Source organism: Mirounga leonina, unplaced genomic scaffold (assembly GCF_011800145.1).
Source record: "Mirounga leonina isolate KUSES-001 unplaced genomic scaffold, KU_Mleo_1.0 Mir_150, whole genome shotgun sequence".
NCBI classification, from domain to species: Eukaryota; Metazoa; Chordata; class Mammalia; order Carnivora; family Phocidae; genus Mirounga; species Mirounga leonina.
The window spans coordinates 11,470,234-11,488,696 of record NW_023270374.1 but is presented as its reverse complement, the minus strand read 5'-3'; positions in this window follow the sequence as shown (position 1 = coordinate 11,488,696).

Below are 18,463 nucleotides of genomic sequence, written 5' to 3'. Positions count from 1 at the left end.
TGGTTCCATACAAATTTTAGGATTGTTTGTTCCATTTCTTTGAAAAAAGGTGATGGTATTTTGATGGGGGTTGCATTGAATGTGTAGATTGCTCTAGGTAGCATTGACATCTTCACAATATTTGTTCTTCCAATCCATGAGCATGGAACGTTTTCCATTTCTTTGTGTCTTCCTCAATTTCTTTCATGAGTATTTTATAGTTTTCTGAGTACAGATCCTTTGTCTCTTTGGTTAGATTTATTCCTAGGTATCTTACGGTTTTGGGTGCAATTGTAAATGGGATCGACTCCTTAATTTCTCTTTCTTCTGTCTTGTTGGTGTATAGAATGCCACTGATTTCTGTGCATTGATTTTATATCCTGCCACTTGACTGGATTCCTATATGAGTTCTAGCAGTTTGGGGGTGGAGTCTTTTGGGTTTTCGACATAAAGTATATCATCTGCAAAGAGTGAGAGTTTGACTTCTTCTTTGCCGATTTGGATGCCTTTTCTTTCTTTTTGTTGTCTGATTGCTGTGGCTAGGACTTCTAATGCTATGTTGAATAGCAGTGGTGATAGTGGACATCCCTGCCACGTTCCTGACCTTAGGGGGAAGGCTCTCAGTTTTTACCCATTGAGAATGATATTTGCTGTGGGTTTTTCATAGATGGCTTTTATGATATTGAGGTATGTAGCCTCTATCCCTATACTCGGAAGAGTTTTAATCAAGAAAGGATGCTGTACTTTGTCCAATGCTCTTTCTGCATCTATTGAGAGGATCATATGATTATTCTTTCTTTTATTAATGTATCACGTTAATTGATTTGCAGATGTTGAACCAACCTTGCAGCCCAGGGAAAAATCCCACTTAGTCATGGTGAATAATCCTTTTAATGTACTGTTGGATCCTATTGGCTAGTATTTTGGTGAGAATTTTTGCTTGTTCATCAAGGATATTGGTCTGTAATTCTCCTTTTTGATGGGGTCTTTGTCTGGTTTTGGGATCAAGGTAATGCTGGCCTCATAAAATGAGTTTCAAAGTTTCCTTCCATTTCTATTCTTTGGAACAGTTTTAGAAGAATAGGTATTAATTCTTCTTGAAATGTTTGGCAGAATTCCTCTGGGAAGCCATCTGGCCCTGGGCTCTTGTTTGTTGGGAGATTTTTGATGACTGCTTCAATTTCCTTAGTGGTTATAGGTCTCTTCAGGTTTTCTATTTCTTCCTGGCTCAGTTTTGGTAGTTGATACATCTCTAGGAATGCATCCATTTCTTCCAGGTTATCTAATTTGCTGGCATAGAGTTGCTCATAATACGTTCTTATAATTGTATTTCTTTGGTGTTGGTTGTGATCTCTCCTCTTTCATTCATTTTTATATTTATTTAGGTCATTTCTCTTTTCTTTTTGATAAGTCTGGCCAGGGGTTTATCAATCTTGTTAATTCTTTCAAAGAACCAGCTCCTAGTTTCGTTGATCTGTTCTACTGTTCTTTTGGTTTCTATTTCATTGATTTCTGCTCTGATCTTTATTATTTCTCTTCTCCTGCTGGGTTTAGGCTTTATTTGCTGTTCTTTCTCCAGCTCCTTTAGGTGTAGGGTTAGGTTGTGTATTTGAGAACTTTCTTGTTTCTTGAGAAAAGCTTGTATTGCTATATACTTGCCTCTTAGGACTGCTTTTGCTGCATCTCAAAGATTTTGAACAGTTGTGTTTTCATTTTCATTGGTTTCCATGAATTTTTTTTAATTCTTCTTTAATTTCCTGGTTGACCTATTCATTCTTTAGTAGGATGCTCTTTAGCCTCCATGTATTTGAGTTCTTTCTGACTTTCCTCCTGTGATTGAGTTCTAGTTTCAAAGCATTGTGGTCTGAAAATAGGCAGGGAATGATCCCAATCTTTTGGTACCAGTTGAGACCTGATTTATGACCTAAGATGTGATCTATTCTGGAGAATGTTCCATGGGCACTAGAGAAGAATGTGTATTCCGTTGCTTTGGGATGGAATGTTCTGAATATGTCTGTGAAGTCCATTTGGTCCAATGTGTCATTTAAAGTCTTTATTTCCTTGTTGATCTTTTGCTTAGATGATCTGTCCATTTCAGTGAGGGGGGTGTTAAAATCCCCCACTATTATTGTATTGTTGTTGATGTGCTTCTTTGCTTTTGTTATAATTGCCTTATATAATTGGCTGCTCCCATGATCCTGGAGTCCCGGGATCGAGTCACACATCAGGCTCCCTGCTCAGCAGGGAGTCTGCTTCTCCCTCTGACCCTCCTCCCTCTCATGCTCTCTGTCTCTCATTCTCTCTCTCACAAATAAATAAAATCTTAAAAAAAAATTTAAAAAAATAAAATAAAAGGGTAACAACGTCCCCAGAAAATATACTCTAAACAATTCAGGAAAGACCTGAAGCCAGGGGAGAAGAAAGGGAAAGAAAGAAAAAAGAAAGAAAAAAAAGAAAAAGAAAAAAGATAAAAACAAAAACCAGAACAACAACAACAAAAAAACCAGAATATGATGAAATATGATCACGCTGGTGCATAGATCAGTGCCACACACTAGATTTTGGGTGTATTTTGGTCTGTTAGAAGAAAGTGCCTCCCAAAATTTTAAAGAAAGAAAAACTTACATATGTACAAAAATAAGGATTTATATGGAGGGATGGAATATGACTTTAAAGATGAAAATTATAAAAAATTTTATAAAAGGAATTGATAAGTTGTTTGAAGGGGGGCCTGGGTGTCTCAGTTGGTTAAGCAACTGCCTTTGGCTCAGGTCATGATCCTGGGGTCCTGGGATTGAGCCCCGCATCGGGTTCCCTGCTCAGCCGGAAGCCTGCTTCTCCCTCTCCCACTCCCCCTACTTGTGTTCCCCCTCATGCTGTCTCTCTCTCTCTGTCAATTAAATAAATAAATAAAATCTTTAAAAAAAAAAAAGTTGTTTGAAAAAAGAAAGAGGATTTAAAAAAAAAAAAAAGGAAGAGAATATGATCAGGCAGGAGAGTAGAACAAAACCATACACTAGGGATTTAGGGTATATTTTGATCTGTTAGAAGAAACTATCTCAAATTTTTAAAGAGAGAACAACTGATATATATATGCCAAAAATAAGGGTAACTACTATGAAGAGATAGAATATGACTCTAAAAATGAAAAATAAAAATGTTTTTTTAAAAAGGGATAAGATGTTGTTTGAAAAAGGGAAAAAGAAAAATTAAAAAAAAAAAAAACCAGTTAAAAAAAATTAACTTTGAAAGGCTAAAGAATCATGGTAAAAAAGCCATGGATTCTATGTGCATTATTTCCCCAGCGCTGGAGTTCTGCCGTTCTCATTGATCGGTAAACTCGCTCTTGGCTGGCTGTTCTTGCTGATCTTCTAGGGGAGGGGCCTGTTGCCGTGGTTCCCAATGTCTTTGCTGGAGGCAGAATTGGCCTTCCCTTGCCTGTCCGGGCTAAGTAATCTGCTCAGGTTTACTCTCGGGAGCTTTTGTTCCAAGCTTTCCATACAGCTTTGGAGGATGAGAGTGAAAATGGCGGCCTCCCAATCTCCACCCTGGAGGAGCCGAGAACTCGGGGCCCTGCTCCTCAGTGAGCCCCCAGAGAAAAGCCGTCAGTCACTCCCGTCTCCCCGGTCTGTGGCCACACTCACCTGGCCTGTGACCGAGCATTTCTATCTCTGGCACCCGACTCAGTGTGGAGTCTCCAAACCCAGCAAATCCCTGCAGTGCGCTCCTGCGCCGCTCCTCCTGGGGGAGGAAGGAGACTCTCCCTGGATCTGCTGCTCTTGGGTCCCTGCTGGAGGAGCAGTGGCACGACTGTGCCCTGGATCACGGTTTATGACAACCCCGAGCTGAGAGCCCCCTCCTCGGCTCCGTCTCTGCAGCTGGCTTCCCTACTCTGATACCTGGGAGCTCTGCTGCACTCAGGCACCCCCGGTCTTTCTGTGACCCCGAGGGTCCTGAGACCACACTGTCCCATGAGGGTTCCACCCCCCGCTTGGCCACTGGAGCAACCTCCCTCAGCAGAGCTGAGTTCTAAAAGTTCCGATTTTGTGCTCCACGGCTCTATCACTTGCCAGAAGCAGCCGACAGAGGCCCCTCCCCCGCTCTATCCTCTCGAATATCGCCTCGGATTCACTTCTCCGCACGTCCTACCTTCCAGAAAGTGGTCGCTTTTCTGTTCAGAGAGTTGTTGCTCTTCTTTTCTTCAATCTCCTGTTGAGTTTGTAGGTGTTCAGAATGGTTTGATCCCTATCCAGCTAAATTCCTGGGACCAGAGGAAATCCAGGTCTCCTACTCCTCCGCCATCTTGCTCCGCCCCCTATATGCATTGTTTTTTAAAGACTGCATACAAACTTGTGAAGTGCTTATTGTTGAGGAACTAGGTATGTCTGCATCTGTCAGGTTTGAATGTCGGGTGCAGGAGATGGGCAGAAGCTAGGAAGATTTGAACTTTTCATTTTTTTATCTTTCTGTAAAATTTGAAGTTTCTTACCAAGAATATTACCTGTTTATTTCATGCTGAATATGGTTACGTGGATGGTGGGGTGGGGCTGGGGAGGAGTCTACCCTGGGCTATCTCAAAAATAAGATCATGGTTTAAAAAAATAAAGGAAAGGAAAATTAGCACAACTAATTGAGGATACTTGTTGTTTAACATGGGTGACAGTAGTAAAATTATTTTTTTAGTTAATATCTGCTTGAAGTATCTATCAAGCTTTAATTGTTTGAAACCCTCAGGCAATTCATTTTTCTGAATAGCTGTGTTTCCAAAATGATTAAGTACTCATTCTTTTTAAGCAACAATACTTTATTTTTTAATTTAAAAAACTTTATTTTTTAAAATTTATTTTTAAAAACAATTTTTTAAAATTGAAAATTTTAAAATTAATTACATTAATTTCAGGTGTACAACATAGAGATCTGACAAGTTTATGTTATGCTGTGCTCACCGTAAGTGTAGCTACCATCTATCACTATACAATGCTATAGCAGTACCATGATTATGTTCCTTATGCTGTACCTTTCATCCCCATGACTTATTCTATAACTGGAGGACTGTATCTCCCACTCCCCTTTACCCATTTTGCCTACCCTTCATCCCCCTCCCCTCTGGAAACCATCTGTTCTCTGTATCTATGGGTCTGTTTATGTTTCTTTGTTTTTTTAGATTCCACTCATAGGTGAAGTCATATAGTATTAGTCTTTCTCTATCTGATTTATTTCACTTAGCATAATACCCTCTAGGTCCATCCATGTTGTTGCAAATGGCAAGAACTCATTCTTTTTTATGACTAACATTCCATTGTATATATGTATATATGTATGTGTGTGTATGGTATATATACCATCTCTTTATCCATCATCTATTGATGGACACTTGGGTTGCTTCCATATCTTGGCTATAATAAATAACACTGCAGTAGGAGCACCTGAGTGGCTCACTCAAGTGTCTGCCTTAGGATCAGGTCATGATTCTGGGGTCCTGGGATTGAGCCCCAGTCAGGCTCCCTGCTCATAGGGGAGTCTGCTTCTCCCTCTCCCTCTGCTCCTCCCCCCCGCTCCTGTGCACGTTCTCTCCCCCCCAATAAATAAAATAACACTGCAATAAACATAGGGATGCATATATTTTTTTGAATTCGTGTTTTTGTTTTCTTGGGGTAAATGCCCAGTAGTGGAATTACTGGATCATATGGTATTTTTATTTTTAATTTTCTGAGGAACTTCCATACTGTTTTCCACAGTGTCTGCACTAATTTATTCCCACTGACAATGTATTGCGGGGGGGGGGTTCCCTTTACTCCACATCCTTGCCAACAATTGTTATTTCTTACCTTTTTGACTCTAACCATTCTGATAGGTGCAGGTGATATTTCATTGTGGTTTTGATTTGTAATTCTCTGATGATGAGTGATGTTGAGCATCTTTCTCATGTGGCTCTTAGCCATCTGTATGTCTTCTTTGGAAAAATGTCTGTTTGGGTCCTCTGCCCATGTTTTAATTGGATTGTTTGGGGTTTTTTGGTGTTAAGTTGTGTAAGGTCTTTACATTTTTTGGATATTAACTCCTTATCAGATATATCATTTGTAAATGTCTTCTCCTTTTAGTGGGTTGTCTTTTCATTTTGTTGATGGTTTCCTTCTTGTGTGAGAGCTTTTTATTTTGGTGTAGTCCCAGTGGTTTATTTTTCCTTTTGTTTCCCTTGCCTGAAGAGACATATCTAGAAAAATGTTTAAGCAACAATATTTCCAAAATATGTCACATTCTTAAATAGTGTGTAGAACATAACCATTTTTTAATAACTCCACAGTTATTATCATAAACTCAAGTTGTACTGCATTGCTTGTTCCTACACTGGCCCCAAGAATGATGTGGTTTGTCTCTTTTCCAACGCTTTATAAATTTATCTGCCACTTGTCAATTTCATCAGCTCACCAAAAATGAACTTTCTTGAATCCGTTCTACTTTCTGATGTGTAAGATTAGAATTCAGATTAGAAGGTTTCTAGGACTAGTGTGTAAGGTAGGAAAGAGGAGTGAGGTTCTGGGAAAAAGACTCTTACTTTGCAGTAAAATGCATGGGTTTTACTGGTTCCCTTAACAAATCTCCTTTGAGTTTCTTGTGCTAGGCTTTTAGTTGTTTCTCTGCTTTTAGTTGTCGGTCTACTGGGCTGTGGGCACTGGGACATCTGTTGGCTGCTGGGAGACTTTGGATTATTCCCTGGTTCTTAGCAGTATTCCTTTGGATTATTCCCTGGTTCTTAGAAGTATTCCACATTGTTGGTATGGAGAATTCCAGAAGTGGCAGTGTATATGAAAGTTTATATTTATAAAACAAAGAGTGTTGCTTTATAGAAAATTTTTGCAGGATTTGTTGAGATGGAAGCCACTCCTAGACATCAAGTATGTGATATGACCATAAAAAGTGACACAAGTGTGTAACTCATGAGATATCTATATGTGCTTTTCAAACTCTTTTAGTACCATTTTATCTATTAGGTGGAAATAGTTACAGTATGGTGTGTACTGAAGACACGTACAGTTTTTATACTACACATCTGGCCCTTAAGTAAGGATGAGGTAAAAGTATTTTACCATGGATTGGATTCTGTGCAGGAAAGAAGTTAAGATTAATAGATATTTGGGGAAATGAAGGATATTTGGCACAGTGATTATTATTTTATTCCTTCATAAGTTATTATTTTATCCTCTCGCCTAAGAAGAAATGTTTTGAGCTTGGTGGGGGGGGCGGGTTGTGAAATTTATCTTCAGAAAACTTACCATAAGTGGGCCTGCCCCTCCAGAAAGTGGTATGATTTGGTTCTCTGCCTGGATACTTGACAGGTATTTATCTTGCTGATTTAAAAACAATTTAAAAATAATGGAAGGTAAGTGGGCACTGGTAAGTTGTTAACAAATAAGTAAATAATGCTTTGGACTTGTAGTGGTTTTAAAATCTATCCACAGATTGTGCAATATGTTCCTTTCTAAGTGGAGGAGCTTAATTTCCCTTCCTTTGAGCACGGGCTGAATTTAGTGATTCCCTTCCAATAAGTAAAATGTGGAAGAGACGGTGTGTCACTTTCTGAGAGAAGGTGATGAAAAGCATTGCTTCCACCTTGCTCGGTCCAGGATCACTCATTCTGGAAATGCCAGCGACCATAGTGTGAGGGCCTTCAAGCAGCACTGTGGAGTGGACATAGAGGTGCAGAACGGCCAGCAGCCATGTGAGGGAGCCATATTGGAAGCAGGTCCTCCAATCCATCTAACTCACATGACCACAGTCCTGGCTGGCTGATGCAGCCTCCTGAGAGACCCGGAGCCAGAACCACACAGCTGAGCCACTCCCAAACTTCCAAAGCACAGAAAATGAGATAATAAATGTTTGTTATTTAAGATACTGTCTTTGGAGTCATTTCTTAATGTCGCAATAGATAACTAACAATACTGTCTGAGAAAAGTTGGGTTCCCCAGGTATTCCAAGTTGTTGTTACTTTAAGGATAGAACATAGCTTGCTTATTTCAAATTATGTAAAGTCAGCATAAGCTACTGATACTACATTTGTTCTCAGGGAAACCTGGAACTGCGATGCTCTTACCTTGAGGTTTGAATCCATGGTCTCTCTAAATAGAACTAACCTCCATTTCCAAGGAATACTAGGATCAGTTTTCTGGAAGCCCAACTGGGGCTAGTCCAAAATGAAACCAGAGAATTTGAGATGATTCTGACCATGAGGATTCAATAAGTTAAAAAGTACATGTGGCTTCCTCACTCCCTTCCCTTCTGCCTTAACTGTTGAGTTGCTGACAACTTATTACCAGTATGGACTGTTGACACTGTGCACTTAATTGCCAGCCTGTCAGATGAGCACGATGCTGTCGAAGTAGTTAAAGGCTCTTTTAAAGCCAGACTTGATCTTGTCTTGCTAGCCATTGCTAAAACCAGGTAAAACTAAAGTGCTTGCACTTTCAAAGTGGCACGTGTAGTCCGGACATTCTCCAGACTCCTTGCACAAGAATCTCATGCATGTGCTCAGGATGCCATCGCTAGCTCTGTCAGTGCCAGGCCTGGGAGTCAGGTGGTCTGGGTTTAGTCCTGGCCCTGCTGGTTCCTAACACTTGGGTAAACTCCCTCTCTCTGACCTCGGGGTTTTCATCTGTGAAATTACAGTTTTGGTACTCAGTGAGTCTCAAAGGAGACCCCTGGCCTGCCTTCAAGTTCCTGAGGGGTTTTTCCTTTTTTTTTTTAACAAATAATATTTTTTTATTAACATATAATGTATTATTTGTTTCAGGTGTACAGGTCTGTGATTCATCAGTCTTACACAATTCACAGTGCTCACCATAGCACATACCCTCTCCAACGTCCATCACCCAGCCACCCCATCCCTCCCACCCGCCACCACTCCAGCAACCCTCAGTTTGCCTCCTGAGATTAAGAGTCTCTTATGGTTTGTCTTGTTTCATTTTTCCCTCTCTTCCCCTATGATCCTCTGTCTTGTTTCTCAAATTCCTCATATCAGTGAGATCATATGATACTTGTCTTTCTCTGATTGACTAATTTCACTTAGCATAATACCCTCTAGTTCAGTCCCTGTCATTGCAAATGGCAAGATTTCATTCCTTTTGATGGCTGCATAATATTCCATTGTATATATATACCACTTCTTCTTTATCCATTCATCTGTCGATGGACATCTTGGCTCTTTCCATAGTTTAGCTATTGTGGACATTGCTGCTATAAACATCGGGGTGCACATACCTCTTCGGATCCCTACATTTGTATCTTTGGGGTAAATACCCAGTAGTGCAATTGCTGGGTCATAGGGTAGCTCTATTTTCAACTTTTTGAGGAACCTTCATACTGTTTTCCAGAGAGGCTACACCAGCTTGCATTCCCACCAACAGTGTAGGAGGGTTTCCCTGAGGGGCTTTTTCAAACAGAATATTTCTACCTTCTTCCTGTTGGTTGGAAACCATAGCCATAGGGAGCTTCTGTCACTGAGGGGACTGTGGGACACCCCTTCATCATGTCATGTTGGGAAGATGGCAGTGAGCCACTGGGCGGGATGATCTCAGAAGCATTCAGCCCGGAACTAGGAAGTGGGTCCCAAGACAAGTGGATAGGATTGCTGTCCTATCTCCACAATCCCCTCTCTTCCTTCCTTCTTTGCTTCCCTCCCTCCCTCACTCCTTTCCTCCTTCCTTCTTTGTTTCTTTGTTTCTTTCTTCCTTTTTTTTGAAATCCTTTACAATATTGATTTATTTTATCCGGCTATTTTCTAAGTATTTAAATTCCAGTTAGTTAACATACAGTGTAGTATTAGTTTCAGGTATACAATACTGTGACTCAACACTTCCATACAACACCTGGTGCTCATCACAAGTGCCCTCCTTAATCCCCATCACCTATTTCACCCATCCCCCCACCCACCTCCCTTCTGGTAACCATCAGATTGTTCTCTATAGTTAAGAGTCTGTTTCTTGGTTTGCCTCTCTCTCTCTCTTTCCCCCCCTTTGCTATTTCTCAGACTCCATGTTGATGTTTGGGGACTTCTTTTCCCTTCAAAGCTATTTTGGATTTCATTGGTAAGGTGGGCACAGTGTGATTTACCTTAGGTCTCCTAGTCTTAGAAGTGGTCCAGATGCATCATTGCTGTCAGTCCCTGGGCCCCAAAGGAGGGCTCCACAGCCTTACATATTCTGCCTGGACTGCCTTTTACATTTTCCATGGAACATGCCATTTTTTCACAGTCACGGAACATTTAGCATTTAGCAAGTGTTCCTGAATCTTGCAGAAAGTTCCCAGTTATTTGTCCAGGTGACGAGGTTCTGGTTACCAGTCAGATTAGAAGAGACAGTGCTCTGGAAGACCAAGCGCAGGAATAGATATGAAGTACTTTGTGATCTCTAAGTCAGAACGCCTGCATCATTTCTTGAGAAGCCAACCAAACTTCTCAACAAAGGCAGCTTCGTTTAACCTGTACCAAAGGGTCATAGGTTGGTACAGCCCTTTCTCTAGAGTGCATTCTTGCCAGGCAATGTGCCAAGCCTTTGATGTGCATTCTCAGTCATTTCATCCTCACAGCTCCTTATGAGGTAGATAGTAGTACGATTGTCCCTATTTTTCAGAGGAGGAAACAGTCTCAGGAAGACTGCTCTCCAGAGTCATATAAATGGCAGAGCCAATATGTGATTTCAATCTCATAGGTGACAAACCTAGTGCGATTAACAATTTCATTATGCTGCCTCCTCTGGGAGGGCAAAGCCTTCTAAGGGCTACCATTCTTTCGCTCTTTCTAAGTATTTAAATTCCAGTTAGTTAACATACAGTGTAATATTTAGTTTCAGGTGTACAATATAGTGATTCAACCTGTCACAACCACTCTATGCTCCAACCAGCAAATTGGAACCAGGCAGGCAATTCCATCCACTGTCTCCAGAACATGCTCAGCCCTGTGCTTGAATCTGTTGCTGCAGAGCTGCCGGCCCTCAGAACTCTTCTGTGTCCCTCCCACTCTACACTCAGCCATCCTTTAAACTGAGCTTGGGATGCCTGAGTGGCTCAGTCGGTTAGGGGTCTGCCTTTGGCTTAGGTCATGATCCCGGGATCCCAGGATCAGCAGGGAGTCTGCTTCTCCCTCTGCCCCCCACCCCACCTGTGCTCTCTCTCTCAAATAAATAAAATCTTTTAAAAATTAAAAATAAATCCAGCTCAAGTTCATCTTGCTTTCTTGTCCCAGACTATCTTGAACTTTTCTCTCTCCTTTAGCACTTTATATGTTATTTCCCATCCTTGAGTTCTGCCTCTTCAGCTAAATATTCAGTTCTTTGAAGTATTGGCATTGCTCTAACCAGGGTTTCATATGCCTCAGGGAACTCCCAGATGGAGTCACTGCCAAGCAGACAATGGGATTCTATGAGCACAGCAAACAGCGGGAGACTGGAAAGACCAGCAGTCCAGTTGCACGGGGCATATTCAGCTGCAAATCCTAAGAATCAGCCACTTGTTTGGACTTCAAGGCTAGACTCTTATTCTAGTGGAATCTGGGTATCAAACAAAGCAGTTAGATACAGATAACAGGACAGGAAACAGGGAAGAGTTTGGTCCTAGAGAATAAAACTAGAACTATGACAGGAGGTCAAAGCAGGGTGTACAGCAGTGTTGATGGGGCATTATGCTGGAATGGTAGGTCTCAAGTCCAGGCAAGATGTCCAGCTGTTCTTAGATTCCAGACTTCCAGACTTAATGACCCAATAACTCTTTTATCAAGGAATGCTTTGTAAGACCTTGAACCTGTTTGAGGAAACATTAGCCTAGATAATAGGCATTGTATAGGCTTGTTGAATTGAATAGTTGTGGGAAAACCTACATTCAATTGTCAGAATCTACTCACCTGAAAAATTGTTTATGAACTTTTGAAGGGTAGTCCAGTGCAGTGGTTAAGAGCATGGAATCCGACCAGTTGTCCTGAATGTGTGGCCTTTGACAAGTTTCTTGACCCAGTTTCCTCTTCTGTTAAACAGGGGAGATGATAAGGCTATCCTCCTGGGAAGGTAGCTGTGAAGATCAAATGAGTTGATAATATATTTGGTTAGAACAGTGCTTGGCACATAATAAGCACGAAATGTTAGCTATTATTATTCTAGACAGAATGAATTTTAGAGATGTTTTCAAGAATAAATTATTGACTTCTGTTGTGATGCTAGCTTACCATTTGTCCTACATAAAATTCCCTCTTGCCCACACAAGAAGACTGATTAATAAACAGACACTGCTTTTAAAGTCACTATCTCTTTTTAAAAAGGAGTAAATTGCACAACCTCAGACAGCTGTTCAGCCTCTATGGCAAAATTCAAATAGATCCCAGTTAAGTGAGATTTGTTCTAATGCTCTGTTAGGTGAAGATTGAATGTTTCTTTTTTAGAGGCACTTGACTTAGACATTATGTTCTGATTAATGAAATACAGGTTAGGATAACTTATTTCACACAAGGACACAATACCAAAAAAAATGTTTCTGTATCAAAACATAGGTACCAATGCTGGATAAAATTAATTGGGTGTCAAAAAAAAACAAAAACAAAAAAAAACTAAGAATGAAAATAAACCTCACAGCCTAAGGAATAATTCTATTCTTGCCACACATGAAAAGATTTTAAAGCATTTTTCTATTCTAGACTTTTCCTTTCTTGTCTGAGAGGCTAGATTAGAATTGTAAAACTTTTGAGCTACAAGACAACAGAGAAATCTCGTTTTACAGTTGAGGAAACTGAGTTCCCCCAAGGGATGGTTTTGCCTGAGGTCTCTAGCTGGTCGAGGAGAGTCAGCACTGAAAGGTAGGTGTTCCAGAGTCTTGTCTAGGGACCTGTGGCAGGCTGACGTCCTTCATGCAACCCCAGCAGAGCTGAGGCCCAGCTGCAACACCTCCCCTACGCTGGACTTAGAGTCGTGAAGTGTGCCAAGTGAACATTTTCAAGGTCCGTTGCACCACTAGCGCTCCCTTTAAGGGCTTTCCGTATTGAGTTCTCTGCAAAACTTGGATACCCAGCGATGAGAAGGACCTAATCACCGCTCTCACAGAGCTCACCCCTGGGCTGACTGGAGACCACCGCGAAGCTGACATAGTGTGGTTTTTTTGCAACCAACAGTATTTTGATTGAGACACTTGTGTGAAGGCGCTATACAAAATAGTGCGTGGCGATTCTCAGATAAATAGGGCAAGGATCCTGCCTTCATTTTAGTGGTACAGGTTAACACAGGTGCTCCCCTATAGTGTGCGACAGACTCTGAGAAATGCCAGGAAAGAGGTCTGACTAAAGCACGTTGAGAGCTCAGAGGAGAGAGATGATGGGCAGCCTGTGTGGGGTGGGGTGGGGATGGTATCAGGGAAGACTCTGTTAATTTTGTTGTTTATTCCACCAAATCATTGGGCACCTACTAGGTCTCAGACATCGTGCCAGGTGCTGAGATGTAATGATGAAGGAGTTGCAGCCTTTACGGGCCCTCAACTAGGGCAGAACAACAACAAAAAATACAGGATTTTTTTCAATTCTAAGTGCTGTTCGTTGTGAGTCGTATCCTAATTTTAGAGATGTTAAATTTTTGGAGAAATATGTATTTTAGAATTAATGAAATAAGATAGGAATAGATAACCCAGAGTGCTTTCTTTTTTTATTTTATTTTATTATTTTATTTATTTTATTTATTTGACGGAGACAAAGCGAGAGAGGGAACACAAGCAGGGGGAGTGGGAGAGGGAGAAGCAGGCTTCCCGCTGAGCAGGGAGCCCGACGCAGGGTTCAATCCCAGGACCCTGGGATCATGCCTTGAGCCGAAGGCAGACCCTTAACGACTGAACCACCTGGGTGCCCCCCCAGAGTGCTTTCTATGGCCCAGACAGAGTAAGTGATTACACATACCAAGTTCTTGTCTCAAGGTTTACTTCAGCAGAACCCAAACTGATAATAGGGAGTTTGACCTTCATCCTGAAGGCAATGTAGAGTCATTGAAGAGTTTTAATAGAGGGAGTGATACATCATTTCTTTTTGAAAAAGATCACTCTGAATACAGTGTGAGGAATGCCACAGGGGAGACAGAACATTTAGGTCCAGAGAGCTAAGAGTCCAGAGAGGTGGAGGCATCCCGAATGGAGGGACAGATGGTGATGAGGATGAGTGTAGACTGAAATGTGAGGATGAGAGATCTAGGAGGTGGTAATCAGTAGGAACCCATGACTGACTGATTGGCTTGGAAGCTGGGGAGAGGATGGAGAATGCTGGATGAAATGGTCCAGGAAGAATGTATCCAGTGAGAAGTAAATACCACACAGACAGGGAACTTCCTTCCCATTGGAGCTGGCCATTAAAGACCAAGACTTCTTAGAAAACATTTTTCCTAATTACCCCCTACTGTCATTATAAATGTCGTATAGGTTTATTGTGGACGTTTGGGGAAATAACAATTCTTAAAACCCTGAAATCCTATCAATCACCATTAAAATTTCAGTGTGTATCTCTCCAGTATTTTACTAACTACGACCTACTTAGATAACAAAAATCAAATATGCTATATCATTTGGCATCCTGCCTTTTTCACATATCGTACTGTGGGCATTTTCCTGTAAATCTTTAAAAAACATAACTTTTTAATGACAATGTATCATGTAAGGGATTTCTGTTTTGTAGGGTTATATTTTTTCAATATTTTTCTCACTATAGACAACTATAAGATGAATAATAGCATAAATTACCAGGAGTGGAATTACTAGGTTAAAATGCATGAACATGTTTAGGGTTCTTGATAATTATTGTCAAGATGCACCCCTAGTGAAGTTGTACCAATATATATCTTCTATTAGCTGGGTAGAAGACAGCTCCAGAAAGGCAAAGATTTTGGTCTGTTTTGCACATTGTCATACTCTCAGCACCTAGAAAATACCTGGCTCCTAGTGGATATTCAACAATTACTGAATGTTTAAAAATTACAGATAAATGAAGAGTGAGTGAATGAATGTCTTACTGCACCCTCACTACACTATTTCAGTTATAATTATTTAATGGATCTTTGCCAATTTGGTAAGTGAATAATGATATATTATTGTTGTTTTCCATAATATTGCTTTGATCATCATTAAGTGTGAGATCATGTATTTTCCTGTGAAACGTGGTGGCTAGTTCTGGCATTTGATAAGATTCAAGTTCACATACACTTACTAGCTGTGCAATTTTTGAGTCTTGCAAAATGCTTCAGTAAGCCTGTTATCTCCTTTTAAAATGGAAATGATAATCATACCCCCCTTTATAGGATCACTGTGAGGAAGAATAATATAATGTACAATGCATAGTGCCTGCAAATATAATGCATAGCACAAATAAATGTTGATCATGTTTTAAATTGTTTAATTGTCTTTTCATGTCCTTTCCCCACTTTTTTCTATTTCACAGTTTATTTTAAACATTAAGGACCTTAACTCTCTGACATATTCATTCCATACAGTTTCCCACATTTCTGTCATTTTGTATATGGTGGCTTTCTTAATGTACCAAAATTGTATTTTATTTCTACTCATATCTGTACAGATTTTCTTTTGTGATAACTTTCACTGCTTTGGTGCTTAAAAAATATTTCTTCATGCTGGGATGTTAAACATTTTTCTTGATTGTTTTATTTTTTTCTAGGTTATTTCTTAATGCTTCTGTATAAAATGGTTTACTCTATCTGTTATTTATTGTAATTAGGCTAGTCTAGCCTAGGGAGTAGTTACAAATAAACTCTGAAGTACCAGTGTCTTGCACAGGAAAAATTAATTTCTCATTCAGGACGAGTCTTTAGGAATGGGGGGAGAGGGCCTCTATCTAGTGCCTCAGCGATCCATGTTCCCTCCATCTTGTGCCATCTCATCCTGTGGTTTCTAAGGTTTTCTTGACAGGAAAAGGAGGGATGGAAGAAGCACACCAGCTTTTGATTGCCTCAGCCTACAGGTGACAAATATCACATCCACTCACGGTTCATTGGGTAGTCACAGTTGGTCTAGTCACTAAACTAGTCACATGGGCCCAACCTAGCCTCTGGGGCAGCTGGGAAATTTAGGAGAGCATGTGGAAAACGTACTGATAAGCACCAAATTTCTATGCTAGAGGAAGTGAGGGAATAACCTAATTTATTTTTCCCCCTAGTCAATTGTCCCAGCCTCCCTTTTCTTTTAATTTAGAGATATTTAAAGTTAAATTTAAAGAAAAAATAACATTCCTATTCTCCAAACCCCACCTTAATAACTTAAGATTTCATCACATTTGTGTCCATTTTTTATAACAGTTTTATTTGCCATAAACTTTGCCCTTTTAAAGTGAACGATTCAGTGGTTTTTAGTGCTGCCACAGAGTCCTGCAACCATTATCAATATCTAATGTTCGAACATTTTTGTCGCCTCCAAAAGAAACACTGAACCCATTACTAGTTGCTTCTAGACTCCCCCTCTCCCAGGCCCTGGCAATAACTAATCTACTTTCTGTCTCTATGAATTTGCCTATTCTGGATATTTCTTGTAAATGGAATCACATAACATGTGACCATTTGTGACTGGCTTCTTTCACCTAGCATATGGCTTTTAATGTTCATCCACATTGTTGCAAGTATCTATACTTCATTCCTCTTTATTGTTGAATAATATTCCATAGTATGAATATACCACATTTTAAAAAATCCATTCAGAGTTGATGGACATTTGAGTTATTTACACTTTTTGGCTATTAAGGATAATGCTGCTATGAACATTTGTGTATAAATATTTGTGTAAACATGTGTTTTCAGTTCTCTTCTGTATATACTAAGAGGTAGAATTTCTATGTCATATAGTAACTATGTTTAACTTTTGAGAAACTACCAGACTGTTTTTCACACAGTGTGTTCTGATGTTGCTGGGTAGAGTGTCTATACATATCTATTAGATCTAGTTGGTTAATAGTGCTGTTAAAGTCTTCTAGTCTCTTGTGATCTTCTGCCTAGGTATTCTATCCACTACTGAAAGTGGGTATTGAACAACTATTATTGTTGAATTTTCTGTTTCTTCCTTCAATTTTGTCAGTATTTGCTTCATGAACTTTGGGTTCCTATTGTTAGATACATATATGTTTATGATTATTATGTTTTTCTGATAAATTGGCCCTTTTTCATTATAAAATATCCTTATTTGTCTCTAAAAACAACTCTTAAAGTTTATTTTGTCTGATATTAGGATAGCTACTCTTGCTCTCTTTTGGTTCCTGTTTGCATGGCATATCTTCCTGCAATCTTTAATTTTAAACCCATTTCTGTCTTTGAATCTATGTGTGTTTCTTGTAGACAACATATAGTTGGATTTTAGGAAATCCATTAAGTCCCACCGCAGAGACAATCACAGTTGACATCCATTTTCATGTGTGCTCTTGTAGAATTTTCTAATATATTACATATATACATACTTCTCAGTTTTTATACAATGGGATCAAACTGCATAAACTACTTTGAAATATGCTTTTCCCCCCATATCACAATAGAACGTGATATTTCCATGTCAATAAATATTGATATATGGCATTTAAAATCATTCTATGTTGCCTTGACAATTCACTTTACCAGTCCATCATATTTAGGTGATTTTCACCTCTTTGTCATTATTAGTAACACAATGGAGATACCATCCTTATAACTAATTTTATGCATATTTATAGTTACTATTTAGTGTAAATGTCAAGGTGAAATTGATATAAATTAACAAACCACCCACTGCAGCTGAGGCATACCAGAGTGCCTATTTCCACACACTCTGGTTGTTTTCATGAGATCATTTCTAAATGATGCAAATGTAAAGTCCAGCCTGGAATGGGAGCAGTTTTTGCCATGATTGTCAGTTCCTGGTTGCTCAATAATTTAGCCTCCTCTTTTCTTAGTTAAATTAATAGTTTTAATTTAACTATTTAAACTAATTTAAAGAACCAGAAGCTTGTCATATTTGAGGGCGAGTAGTTTATTTGGAAAGGGAGTGGGAAAGTGAGGGAGTGTAAAAATGGAAGGGAGGAAAGTCGTTAAAAAATGGATTAGTGAGTAGGTTACCACAGTGGACTACTGCGGTTCAGTCCTGCTGGACACCTTCTGTGTGACCTTGGGCAAGTTGCTGATCTGTTCTCCGAGCCAGGATATTCTTATCTGGAAGATGTGACAATTCTTTCATCAACAGATTATTTTAGTTTGGGTTTTCCCAGAAGAAGACCCTGAGAAGAGAAGCTTTTGGAGTTTGGGGAACTATAAACACTTCAGGTACATTGTGCCTCTGGAAACGTATGTTCAGCACATGACTGTTTTCCTCCAGTTAGCTCTAGTGGAATCACTATTTTTAGTTTTATGTTTTCCTGTCAATAACAAGCTATTGTTACAATGACACATTTATTGTTGCTATGCATTGGTACCTTTTCTTATGAAAAGGATACACCTTAGAGGAGGTAAATAGTTTT